Source organism: Dendropsophus ebraccatus, chromosome 8 (genome assembly GCF_027789765.1).
Source record: "Dendropsophus ebraccatus isolate aDenEbr1 chromosome 8, aDenEbr1.pat, whole genome shotgun sequence".
Classification (NCBI taxonomy): Eukaryota; Metazoa; Chordata; class Amphibia; order Anura; family Hylidae; genus Dendropsophus; species Dendropsophus ebraccatus.
Window position 1 is genome coordinate 66,633,300 of NC_091461.1, and position 13,653 is coordinate 66,646,952.

Genomic DNA, 13,653 nt, shown 5'->3' on the forward strand with positions numbered 1-13,653 from the left:
ACTTTGCATAGTTAGCATTAGATTTAAAGTGGTTTTCCATTTGATTAAAAAAAAAGTTTACTTACCTCTTGGTTCACCACCGCTTCTGTGCTGCTGATCCACCAGAAGTACTGTAGTTATATTAGGTACACAGAGCACAGGATGCTGTGTACAATTACTGGCCTCAGTGGTCTCTTTCTGCATGAACAGGAGATGACCCCTAAGGCCTGTGATTGGCAGCAGTGCCATATAGTAAGTATGATATCATCACAGCACTTTCAGCAGTAACAGTAAAGTGTTGGTGGTGCTGGAGAGGAAGCAAACTTAGAGGTGAGTAAACACTTTTTACATTTTTACCCTAAACCCAGTCTGTATGAATTTTTAGCAGTATTGTTATTAGTTACATAGAAGTTTCTTTACTTATAACAAAATGGTGCAAACCGACAATATTTATTTGCAATTTTAGGCACAGCATTCTGTATTTTATATGTGGTGTAAACTTACATGATTATAATATCTACTGGTATGTGTACATAGGGACATGAGATGGCAGGGTTCCCGGTGGAGTTGCTTTAAAACATACAATTCTCTATGTTGTATCGGAAGTTTTTTTCTCCAACCCTGAGTGTTTATTAAAACCTAAATTATTAATAGCATGCTTTATCTACAACGGAAACCACTCAACATGACACAGTGCAGAGATGGGGGTATACACATATACAACATTAATCATGCCCTGGCTGCTTTAAACAGTTCCACAACAGCATAAAGGAATAATAGGACACATCATACATAATGCATGGGATAAAAATGCATGTACGGCTTTCCCGTATGTGTGAATAGTTAAAAAAAAAAATTCAAGCACTTTCAATGGTTTTCCGTTGAAAGAACCTAATAAAATAATGAGAAAAACTGCTACATGAATTCCCTTGAAGGTATTGGAAGCAATCCTACAGGGCAAGCAGGATCCATCATGACCTTATCATGCACAGACATAGACATAGTGGTGTCAGCTTTAGACAGAGGGTGCACTCCACATCTGAATACCCAGCAAAGACATTGTCACTCATTGTCACAAAATGAATGGAGGAAGCCAAAGCAGCAGCACAAGCGTGCGTGTGTAATCACTTGTCACACATGAAAAGAGATGTGCACTGCTGCCTGCCTGTATCATTGTGTCACACAGAAAAAGGATGTTGCAAGTTACTGTAGTCAATGCAGATGGACCATAGACAAGACATTACATTCAACTGTACTGGAAGTTTGCAAGCCAGATGAACTGCAGAATGAACCGTGCACGTACGGCCAACCTACCTTAGACTCCTTGACCCAGATGTAAATCCAGCCTAGTGACAAGTGCAAGGGTCACTGTATGGAGCCTGGCATGTGGGAAGCCCATTTGGTGCTGGCATTTATGGCTGCAGGTCCCTCTTAGGATACTGCACTGAATGGACATGCCCTGGCTGTTTTACATCTTTGCTTTCAGGGTAAATCCACCTTGGCTTGCATTTCTGTTATCACCTCTGAGTAGCAGGCAAGGAAGCAGCGAAGGAAAGGCCACAAATGCTGTTTTAATCCGTAGCATTTTCGCTCTACCTCTGTGACAAGTGTAGTTACTGTCAGGGCTTCCAGCAACTGGAGAGGCTTTACAGCAGCTGTGAACATATGAAAAGCAGAAGGGGTGTATGGGATGGGGAACAGAGACTGTGAGTGCCATCTGCAGGGAAACATGAGGCAGCAGACATGTAACCCTTTTATTGTGCCTGCAATGCTCTGTAGAAAGGCTGAAACATCTACAATGCAGCATCTTACACCTTCTGTGTATGGAGAATGCAGTGTATCCACAGAATACTGTATCCCATTGGATATTTTCTATGACTACTAGTCTGTGCAGATGTAGTGGAGTAAGTGCATGACAAATGCTGCATTACTATAAGAGGTTTTATATGGAAAGAGACAATAAAAAGTAAATGACTGACTGCAGGGATTGGTCGTATGCAGAGACAGTAGAAAGATACTATGAGCAGGACTGGTAAATACCTGAATGAGCAGTTTGACAGAAAGAGTCTATTTAGAATTTAAAAAAAAATAAAATAAAAAATAAATAAAAAAAATATATTATTCTTGTTTTTTGTTTTTTTTAAGTAAAACAGTTTTGGGTTAACACTTTCATGTAATAGATACTATGCTTGCTGTTTAGGAACATTTACAGTAAACTGCATCATGGGAAGTTTTCACTTCTAAGCTCTTTCCTTGTGTCTTAAACCGCTCCCTATGCACAGTTGCTGATCAGTGTGTGTCTGGCCTCTGGGACTTCCACCAATCTTGAAAATCAGGAAAAAAATATTCCTTTAATGCATAGATAGCACTGTACATGTGCAACCAGAGTGTCATTCATGTGTGATGGAATTTCCATGGAGTAATCCCCTTAGAGTATAAATGGAGTGTTGTCCATGCGTGGTCATAGTCGATGGGGGACATTTCACCATCGTTTTCATGGTAAGTGGGGGTCTCAGTGGTTGAACCCTCACTGATCACCCAGTCACAGCCAAAAGATAAAGTGATGCAGCTTATGCTGTATTTAAGAAAGTGTAGAAATGGAGGAGCTTTGTGTCTAATTCAACATCTGTACTAGGGATGAGCAAACTTTTCAAAAGTTCAGTTCGGTTCGATCCGGCGAAATTTCGTGAAGTTCGGATTGGTCCGAACCGAACCGAAAACAAACCTTGCTCTAACGGCTGAATAATTGCTTTGAAATCGATTTATTTAAAGCCCTTAGAAAATTGCAACTAAAAAAGTTCTTTTCCACAGTATCACCTAAACCACTAACTGTGCCCTTAGAGGGAGATATACCTACTAATCCTGGTCAATTAGGTTTTTTTCTAGCAGGTGCAGAATCGAGCACGGATATAACAGTTCTATCTACGCTAATGGACTTGGCTACTGGAGAAATGGAGGACACAGACCTAGTGGATGAAGAATCTTCGATATTTACAGGTGGAGTAAAATCTAACTTTTGCCCCTCTATACCAACAGGAAGTAACTTAGACGTGTTTAGGAATAAGGTCCTAGAGGACATTAAGGAACTCATATATCCTAATACACACCCTAACTTATCTGAAAAAGAACAGAAAGCATTACAATGGTTACAGCGGAGGGAAGACTTAATAATTAAAAAAGCGGATAAAGGGGGGAACATTGTTATTATGAAAAAAGAGGATTATTATACAGAAGCCATTAGACAACTGAAAGATGAGACAACTTATTCCAAAGTCAGTGGTAACCCTACCCCAAAAATCAGAAATAAACTAACCACCTTACTCAGACACGCTGTAGAACGGGGTGTCCTGTCAAAAAGTAAAGCAGAATAATTGCTTCCAGTATATACAAAAAACCCCACCTGGTATCATATTCCCAAGATCCATAAAGGAGTAATCCCTCCCCCGGGACGCCCTATAGTGTCCTCCATAGGTTCCATCTCCGAGCCACTATCCAAATATCTCGATTGGCTACTCCGGCCATTACTGAAGCAAATCCCTGCCCTAGTCAAAGATACAAATGAATTCTTAAGGGTGCTAGCTAACTTCGGCTGCAATAAAAATACCCTTCTTTGTACTATAGACGTGGAGAGCTTCTACTGTATACTCGGATCCCCCACAACAAAGGAGTAGAAGCCATCCGGCACCTGTTACAAAATACAGACCACAGCCAGGAATTCACTAATTTTGTAAGTGATTCACTTTTCTTTATTTTGCAGAATAATGCTTTTGTTTTTGATGATCAGTGGTACATCCAATGCGAGGGTACGGCGATGGGCACGCCCATCGCATGCACCTTCGCGAACCTCTGTTTAGGGGTACTAGAAAGGGAACTAGTGTTCACTGAACAAAACCCATTTATGTCTGCCATTAAATTGTACTTACGTTTTGTGGACAATGTGTTCATTCTTTGGGACGACAGTGAATTTGAGTTTGCAGATTTTGTGAAATATCTAAATATTAATGATAAAAATATGAAGTTCACAAGTAAGGCAGACAGAAAACAGATGGAGTTTCTGGATGTTCTAGTTACAGTGGAAAATGAAAAACTAGAAACTAAAACATACCGCAAACCAACAGCAACTAACGCTCTTCTTCATTTTTCAAGTTACCACCCAGATCATACAAAGACAGCCATACCCTACAGTCAGTATCTCCGCCTACGCCGCATAAACAGCTCAGACGAGAATTATGCACAACAAGCAAAGGAACTTACCGAGAGACTTCTCAGCCGGGGATACCTTAGGGAGGTCCTGGATCGGGCAAATGACAGAGCTGCAAAACAGGTACGAAATGCCTTATTGTATAAAAATAAAAAGAGCAAAAAGATAAATAACGAAGTAACAATTAATGAAAATTTGGAAAAAAAACGTTTTGCTTTTTCATTTAAATTTAGCCCAATGGCGGACGTAATCAAGCACTCTATCCTTAAACACTGGGATATCATAGAAATTGACCCCATTCTCACGAAGTATTACAAGGGTAGACCATTGGTAACATTCAAAAGATGTCATAATCTGAAAGACAAATTAGTGAGAAGTAAATATACTAATATTAAAAAGCAATCCACCTGGCTAGAAAATGCATGCCCGAAAGGGAATTTTCGCTGTGGGAACTGTTCTTGGTGTAAATTCTTTAATCCTGGGAAGTCTGTACAGATTGGCGGTGTAACCTATAGCATTAAAGAATTAATCTGTTGTCGCTCCTCCAATGTAGTTTATGCTATTACTTGCAAATGCGGAGCTTTTTATGTGGGAAAAACTACCCGCCCGCTACACAGAAGATTTTATGAACATATCACTAAAGACAGAAAAAGGAGCACCGAGACTAATTGATCACGTTAAGAACATACACGATGGGGATGTTAACGTGCTACAGTTTCAAGGACTGAAAAAAATAATTGCAAATTCAGAAACAGATACTAATAAACGTCTACTTCAAAGTGAAGCTCGTATAATACTGGAAACAAATGCACAAGGACCTTTAGGTCTAAATGACCGAATTGAACTAAATATGTTTATATAATGAAAATGGTACTACGTTTAATGTCTTGTGTATTGCTTTGTATAAGGTGAATCACCATTATTTGTTTTTAATCACTACTGTTATGTTTTTAAATATTTGGCAATGAGACACACCGCGCATGCCTGGTTGGATACTTAACCTTGGCAGTGAGGGAGTGTCGTACGTCTGTAGAAGCGTGCTTACGCTTGCGAAACGGCTGTAACGTGGATTCACCGCATGGTGCTGGCGTCTAGGTCGCCTGAATAGAATGGATCGTTTTTAATGTAACCGAAATAAAGTCAAGTTTTAGGGTGAGTGCCCTCCTATGTTTCTATTATTTCTCACTGGATTTGTACTTGAAGCTGAATAACTGCAGCTACAATAGTGGGAGTGTGATAGGGTATAGTTTCTTTTAGTTTTAGTTGATATTACAATGAAAAAAGTGGGGGGGAAAAAGTGCACAAATAATGAGAAAATAAATAAATAAATAATAATACTAATAGGAATAATTTTAATAAAATATAGTGAATAAAAGTGCCAAAATAGTGACAAAAAATACTGAAAAAAAAAAGTTTACAAGACGGATGCGGCAGCTTTTGATTGCACCCAGGCCAGTATTGTTGAGAAGAGACAAGTTGAGTAGCAGGAGGAGGCAGCAGTTGACTGCTCGCCTCTCAGGCCAGTATTATTGAGAAGAGACAAGTCGAGGAACAGGAGGAGGCAGCAGTAGATTGCTCGCCTCTCAGGCCAGTATTATTGAGGAGAGGCTACTTGAGGAGGAGGCAGCAGTTGATCGATTCAAGGCCAGTATTATCGAGGAGAGGCTACTTGAGGAGGAGGCAGCAATTGATCGATTCAAGGCCAGTATTATCGAGGAGAGGGTACTTGAGGAGGATGAGGCAGCAGTTGATTGATTCAAGGCCAGTATTATCGAGGAGAGGCTACTTGAGGAGGAGGCAGCAGTTGATTGATTCAAGGCCAGTATTATCGAGGAGAGGCTAATTGAGGAGGAGGCAGCAGTTGATTGATTCCAGGCCAGTATTATTGAGGAGAGGCTACTTGAGGAGGATAAGGCAGCAGTTGATTGATTCAAGGCCAGTATTATCGAGGAGAGGCTACTTGAGGAGGAGGCAGCAGTTGATTGATTCAAGGCCAGTATTATCGAGGAGAGGCTAATTAAGGAGGATGAGGCAGCAGTTGATTGATTCAAGGCCAGTATTATCGAAGAGAGGCTAATTGAGGAGGATGAGGCAGCAGTTGATTGATTCAAGGCCCGTATTATCAAGGAGAGGCTAATTGAGGAGGATGAGGCAGCAGTTGATTGATTAAAGGCCAGTATTATCGAGGAGAAGCTACTTGAGGAGGAGGAGGAAGCAGCAGTTGATTGATACCAGGCCAGAAATATCGAGGAGAAGCTAATTGAGGAGGATGAGGCAGCAGTTGATTGATTCCAGGCCAGTATTATCGAGGAGAGGCTAATTGAGGAGGATGAGGCAGCAGTTGATTGATTCAAGGCCAGTATTATCGAGGAGAGGCTAATTGAGGAGGATGAGGCAGCAGTTGATTGATTAAAGGCCAGTATTATCGAGGAGAAGCTACTTGAGGAGGAAGCAGCAGTTGATTGATACCAGGCCAGTATTATCGAGGAGAAGCTAATTGAGGAGGATGAGGCAGCAGTTTATTGATTCCAGGCCAGTATTATCGAGGAGAGGCTACTTGAGGAGGATGAGGCAGCAGTTGATTGATTCAAGGCCAGTATTATGGAGGAGAAGCTACTTGAGGAGGAGGAGGAAGCAGCAGTTGATTGATACCAGGCCAGTATTATCGAGGAGAGGCTAATTGAGGAGGATGAGGCAGCATTTGATTGATTCCAGGCCAGTATTATCGAGGAGAAGCTATTTGAGGAGGAGGAGGAAGCAGCAGTTGATTGATTCCAGGCCAGTCTTATCGAGGAGAGGCTAATTGAGGAGGATGAGGCAGCAGTTGATTGTTTCAAGGACAGTATTATCGAGGAGAGGCTAATTGAGGAGGATGAGGCAGCATTTGATTGATTCAAGGCCAGTGTTATCGAGGAGAGGCTACTTGAGGAGGATGAGGCAGCAGTGATTGATTCAAGGCCAGTATTATCGAGGAGAGGCTAATTGAGGAGGATGAGGCAGCAGCTGATTGATTCCAGGCCAGTATTATCGAGGAGAGGCTAATTGAGGAGGATGAGGCAGCAGTTGATTGATTCAAGGCCAGTATTATCGAGGAGAGGCTAATTGAGGAGGATGAGGCAGCAGTTGATTGATTCCAGGCCAGTATTATCGAGGAGAGGCTAATTGAGGAGGATGAGGCAGCAGTTGATTGATTAAAGGCCAGTATTATCGAGGAGAAGCTACTTGAGGAGGAAGCAGCAGTTGATTGATACCAGGCCAGTATTATCGAGGAGAAGCTAATTGAGGAGGATGAGGCAGCAGTTGATTGATTCCAGGCCAGTATTATCGAGGAGAGGCTACTTGAGGAGGATGAGGCAGCAGTTGATTGATTCAAGGCCAGTATTATGGAGGAGAAGCTACTTGAGGAGGAGGAGGAAGCAGCAGTTGATTGATACCAGGCCAGTATTATCGAGGAGAGGCTAATTGAGGAGGATGAGGCAGCATTTGATTGATTCCAGGCCAGTATTATCGAGGAGAAGCTATTTGAGGAGGAGGAGGAAGCAGCAGTTGATTGATTCCAGGCCAGTCTTATCGAGGAGAGGCTAATTGAGGAGGATGAGGCAGCAGTTGATTGTTTCAAGGACAGTATTATCGAGGAGAGGCTAATTGAGGAGGATGAGGCAGCATTTGATTGATTCAAGGCCAGTGTTATCGAGGAGAGGCTACTTGAGGAGGATGAGGCAGCAGTGATTGATTCAAGGCCAGTATTATCGAGGAGAGGCTAATTGAGGAGGATGAGGCAGCAGCTGATTGATTCCAGGCCAGTATTATCGAGGAGAGGCTAATTGAGGAGGATGAGGCAGCAGTTGATTGATTCAAGGCCAGTATTATCGAGGAGAGGCTAATTGAGGAGGATGAGGCAGCAGTTGATTGATTCCAGGCCAGTATTATCGAGGAGAGGCTAATTGAGGAGGATGAGGCAGCAGTTGATTGATTCAAGGCCAGTATTATTGAGGAGAGGCTAATTGAGGAGAATGAGGCAGCAGTTGATTGATTCAAGGACAGTATTATCAAGGAGAAGCTACTTGAGGAGGAGGAGGATGCAGTAGTTGATTGATTCAAGGCCAGTATTATGGAGGAGAAGCTACTTGAGGAGGAGGAGGATGCAGCAGTTGATTGATACCAGGCCAGTAATATCGAGGAGATGCAACTTGAGGAGGAGGAGGACGCAGAAGTTGATTGATTCCAGGTCAGTATTATCAAGGAGAGGCTAATTGAGGAGGATGAGGCAGCAGTTGATCGATTCAAGGCCAATATTATCGAGGAGAGGCTACTTGAGGATGAGTTAGCAGTTGATTGATTCAAGGCCAGTATTATCAAGGAGTGGCTAATTGAGGAGGAGGAGGCAGCAGTTGATTGATTCAATGTCAGTGTTATTAAAAACAGACCAGTTGAGGAGCAGAAGAAGGCAGCAGTTGATGGCTCTCAGGCCAGTATTGTTAAAAACAGACAAGTTGAGATGGCAGCTTCCGCAGCTCTTGATCCCACCCAGTATGTTTTCAAATAGACAATTGACGGTTGGGGCATTAGTAGGATTAGTACTCTTTTGGACCCAGAAGGACATAGTACAGACAACTGAAGTTTGAAGCTAAGGATATGCACGTTTGTAAAATTCATTCTTTAAACAAGACAACATGTTGATGTAGAGTTCAGCACAGGACAGTCAACGTTAAAAAAAACCCCTCTAACATTACACCTAGTCTAGCAGGATACGGATATGGTAAAATAGACAGAGAACCTCACCCACAGAATCCATGAGGTGAAGAAAGGACATTTAAAAAGGCACAGATTCAAGAAGGCTTTACCCCAGTTTCATTATCCAAAAATACGTGTCCAATTTTCATTAAATTGACACCTCACTGGCACTAGCTTTACAAATTGCCGCAACTACTCTGGTGTCAAACCTGTTGAATCTGGGCCTATGGCTGTTGGCGATACACACACACACACACACATATATATATATATATATATATATATATATATATATATATATACTAGAAAATGTACCCGGCGCTGCCCAGGTATAAAGTGTCAGGGTGTTAATTAGATTTGTTCTAAGGTGCCCAGGAGGCCAAGCTAAAGGTATTGTTTCATCTGAGTTAATCAGTGGAATTAGTGTATACCTGTAGTGCATAGTTGGAGGGGTTCTGTATACCCACAATGTATAGTTTTTAGGGGTCTCGCATATCTGTAGTGCATAGTTGGGGGGGGGCTGTATACCTATAGTGTATAGTTGGGGGGGTCCTGTATACCTGTAGTGTGTATTTGGGGGGGCTGTATACCTGTAGTGTATAGTTGAGGGAGGTCCTGTATACCTGCAGTGTACAGTTGGTGAAGGTCCTGTATACCTGTACTGTATAGTTCAGGGGTCCTGTATACCTGTAGTAAATAGTTGGTGCTGTATACCTGTAATGTATAGTTGGTGGAGGTCTTGTATACCTGTAGTTTATAGTTTGAGGGTCCTGGATACCTGTAGTGTATAATTGGTGGAGGTCTTGTATACCTGTAGTATATAGTTCGGGGGTCCTGTATACCTGTAGTAAATAGTTTGAGGGTCCTGTATAACTATAGTACAGAGTTGGTGGAGGTCCTGTATACCTGTAGTGTATAGTTTGGGGTCCTATATACCTGTAGTATATAGCTGGTGGAGTACCTGTATACCTGTAGTATATTTGGGGTCCTGTATACTTGTAGTATAGAGTTGGTGTAGGTGCTGTATACCTGTATTGTAGAGTTGGTGTAGGTCCTGTATACCTGTAGTGTATAGTTTTGAGGTCCTGTATACCTGTAGTGTATAGTTTGGGGTCCTATATACCTGTAGTATATAGTTGGTGGAGTTCCTGTATACCTGTAGAGTATAGTTTTAGGGGCCTGTATACCTGTAGTGTATAGTTTGGGGTCCTGTGTACCTGTAGTATATAGTTGGTGGAGGTCCTGTATACCTGAAGTATATAGTTGGTGGAGGTCCTGTATACCTGTAGTATATAGTTTTGGGGTCCTGTATACCTGTAGTGTAAAGTTTGGGGTCCTGTATACCTGTAGTATATAGTTTTGTGGAGGTCTTGTGCACCTGTAGTGTATAGTTTTGGGGTCCTGTATAGCTGCAGGGTTGTATGGCAGTGTTATTCAGTCACAGTGTGTTGGTATTGGTCATGTCTGGTATGGCGGTGTTATCCAGTCACAGTATGGTGGTATTGGTCAGGTCTGGTATAGCGGTGTTATCCAGTCACAGTATGGCGGTATTGGTCAGGTCTGATATCATGGTGTTATCCAGTCACAGTATGGCGGTATTGGTCAGGTCTGGTGTGGCGGTGTTATCCAGTTACAGTATGGCGGTATTGGTCAGGTCTGGTATGATAGTGTTATCCAGCACAGTATGGCGGTATTGGTCAGGTCTGGTATGGCAGTGTTATCCAGTCACAGTATGGCGGGATTTGGTCAGGTCTGGTATGACAGTGTTATCCAGCACAGTACAGCGGTATTGGTCAGGTCTGGTGTGGCGGTGTTATCCATTCACAGTATGGCGGTATTGGTCAGGTCTGGTATGACAGTGTTATCCAGCACAGTATAGCGGTATTGGTCAGGTCTGGTGTGGCAGTGTTATCCAGTCACAGTATGGCGGTATTGGTCAGGTCTGGTGTGGCAGTGTTATCCAGTCACAGTATGGCGGTATTGGTCAGGTCTGGTGTGGCAGTGTTACCCAGTCACAGTATGGCGGTATTGGTCAGATCTGGTATGGAGGTGTTATCCAGTCACAGTATGGCGGTATTGGTCAGGTCTGGTATGGAGGTGTTATCCAGTCACAGTATGGCGGTATTGGTAAGGTCTGGCAGTGTTATCCAGTCACAGTATGGCGGTATTGGTCAGGTCTGGTATGACAGTGTTATCCAGCACAGTATGGCGGTATTGGTCAGGTCTGGTGTAGCAGTGTTACCCAGTCACAGTTTGGTATACCTGTAGTGCCCTGTATATATATGTACTGTATAGATGGAGTAGGGGGTCCTGTATATACATGTACTGTATAGATGGAGTAGGGGGTCTACCAGTTATTACTGTGGATGTTGTGAGGCAGCTTCCCTAGCAACCATTGTTCCCTGTCAAAATGAAAGCAGTAATCCTATTGGTTGCTAAGGCTCCAACTGCCGTGTCTGCTGCAGCTAATTATATCACCTGTGTTTGCAGTGAGGAGATTTTCCCATTCATCTCTATGGAGCGCCTCTCTTCCCCCTCCCCCTCCCCTCCTGTACATCTGGCGGGGACGGGACCTTCGCAATAACCTTCCCGGGCACCCAATGTATCTGTGTGCCAAATTTGGGGTCAAACGGTTCAGGCGTTTGGAAGTCTATAGAGGACAGACAGACAGACTTTGATTTTTATGATATAGATATTTATATATATACTAGAAAATGTACCCGGCGCTGCCCGGGTATAAAGTGTCAGTGTGTTAATTAGATTTGTTCTAAGGTGCCCAGGAGGCCAAGCTAAAGGTATTGTTTCATCTGAGTTAATCAGTGGAATTAGTGTATACCTGTAGTGCATAGTTGGAGGGGTTCTGTATACCCACAATGTATAGTTTTTAGGGGTCTCGCATATCTGTAGTGCATAGTTGGGGGGGCTGTATACCTATAGTGTATAGTTGGGGGGGGTTCCTGTATACCTGTAGTGTGTATTTGGGGGGGCTGTATACCTATAGTGTATAGTTGAGAGAGGTCCTGTATACCTGCAGTGTACAGTTGGTGAAGGTCCTGTATACCTGTACTGTATAGTTCAGGGGTCCTGTATACCTGTATTATATAGTTGGTGCTGTATACCTGTAATGTATAGTTGGTGGAGGTCTTGTATACCTGTAGTTTATAGTTTGAGGGTCCTGGATACCTGTAGTGTATAATTGGTGGAGGTCTTGTATACCTGTAGTATATAGTTCGGGGGTCCTGTATACCTGTAGTAAATAGTTTGAGGGTCCTGTATAACTATAGTATAGAGTTCGTGGAGGTCCTGTATACCTTTAGTGTATAGTTTGGGGTCCTATATACCTGTAGTATATAGCTGGTGGAGTTCCTGTATACCTGTAGTATATTTGGGATCCTGTATACTTGTAGTATAGAGTTGGTGAAGGTGCTGTATACCTGTATTATAGAGTTGGTGTAGGTCCTGTATACCTGTAGTGTATAGTTTTGAGGTCCTGTATACCTGTAGTGTATAGTTTGGGGTCCTATATACCTGTAGTATATAGTTGGTGGAGTTCCTGTATACCTGTACTGTATAGTTTTGGGGTCCTGTATACCTGTAGTGTATAGTTTGGGGTCCTGTATACCTGTAGTATATAGTTGGTGGAGGTCCTGTATACCTGAAGTATATAGTTGGTGGAGGTCCTGTATACCTGTAGTATATAGTTTTGGGGTCCTGTATACCTGTAGTGTAAAGTTTGGGGTCCTGTATACCTGTAGTATATAGTTTTGAGGAGGTCCCGTGCACCTGTAGTGTATAGTTTTGGGGTCCTGTATACCTGTAGTGTCCTGTATACCTGCAGGGTTGTATTTACCCGTAAAGCAGTGTTATTCAGTCACAGTGTGTCGGTATTGGTCATGTCTGGTATGGCGGTGTTATCCAGTCACAGTATGGTGGTATTGGTCAGGTCTGGTGTGGCGGTGTTATCCAGTCACGGTATGGTGGTATTGGTCAGGTCTGGTATAGCGGTGTTATCCAGTCACAGTATGGCGGTATTGGTCAGGTCTGGTGTGGCGGTGTTACTCAGTCAGTTTACCGGTATTGGTCAGGTCTGGTATGGCAGTATTATCCAGTCACAGTATGGCGGTATTGGTCAGGTCTGGTATGACAGTGTTATCCAGCACAGTATGGCGGTATTGGTCAGGTCTGGTATGGCAGTGTTATCCAGTCACAGTATGGCGGTATTGGTCAGGTCTGGTATGACAGTGTTATCCAGCACAGTATAGCGGTATTGGTCAGGTCTGGTGTGGCGGTGTTATCCATTCACAGTATGGCGGTATTGGTCAGGTCTTATATGACAGTGTTATCCAGTCACAGTATGGCGGTATTGGTCAGGTCTGGTATGACAGTGTTATCCAGCACAGTATGGCGGTATTGGTCAGGTCTGGTGTGGCAGTGTTACCCAGTCACAGTTTGGTATACCTATTGTGCCCTGTGTATACATGTACTGTATGGATGGAGTAGGGGGCCCTGTATATACATGTACTGTATAGATGGAGTAGGGGGTCCTGGATACATGTACTGTATAGATGGAGTAGGGGGTCCTGTATATACATGTACTGTATAGATGGAGTAGGGGGCCCTGTATATACATGTACTGTATAGATGGAGTAGGAGGTCCTGTATACATGTACTGTATAGATGGAGTAGGGGGTCCTCTATATATGTACTGTATAGATGGAGTAGGGGGTTCTGTATATACA

The 13,653-nt window shown here is 42.9% G+C and overlaps 1 protein-coding gene across 2 annotated transcripts in view; it reads right to left on the reverse strand.

Moving 5' to 3' along the window:
* The window catches only part of LOC138799444 (cGMP-dependent protein kinase 2-like), a 119,780-nt gene extending 115,484 nt beyond the window's left edge, over window positions 1-4,296 (reverse strand). Inside the window, exons 1-3 of one of the 2 annotated variants that reach the window (XM_069980617.1) lie at window positions 4,234-4,296; window positions 3,903-3,970; window positions 1,294-1,634 (exon numbers count right to left, since the gene is read on the reverse strand). The gene's annotated coding sequence lies outside the window, so the exon portion shown is untranslated. Of the gene's footprint in view, window positions 1-1,293; window positions 1,635-3,902; window positions 3,971-4,233 lie in introns of those variants that run through there. The other variant, XM_069980616.1, reaches the window with a different exon arrangement.
* Window positions 4,297-13,653: the final 9,357 nt, after the last annotated feature.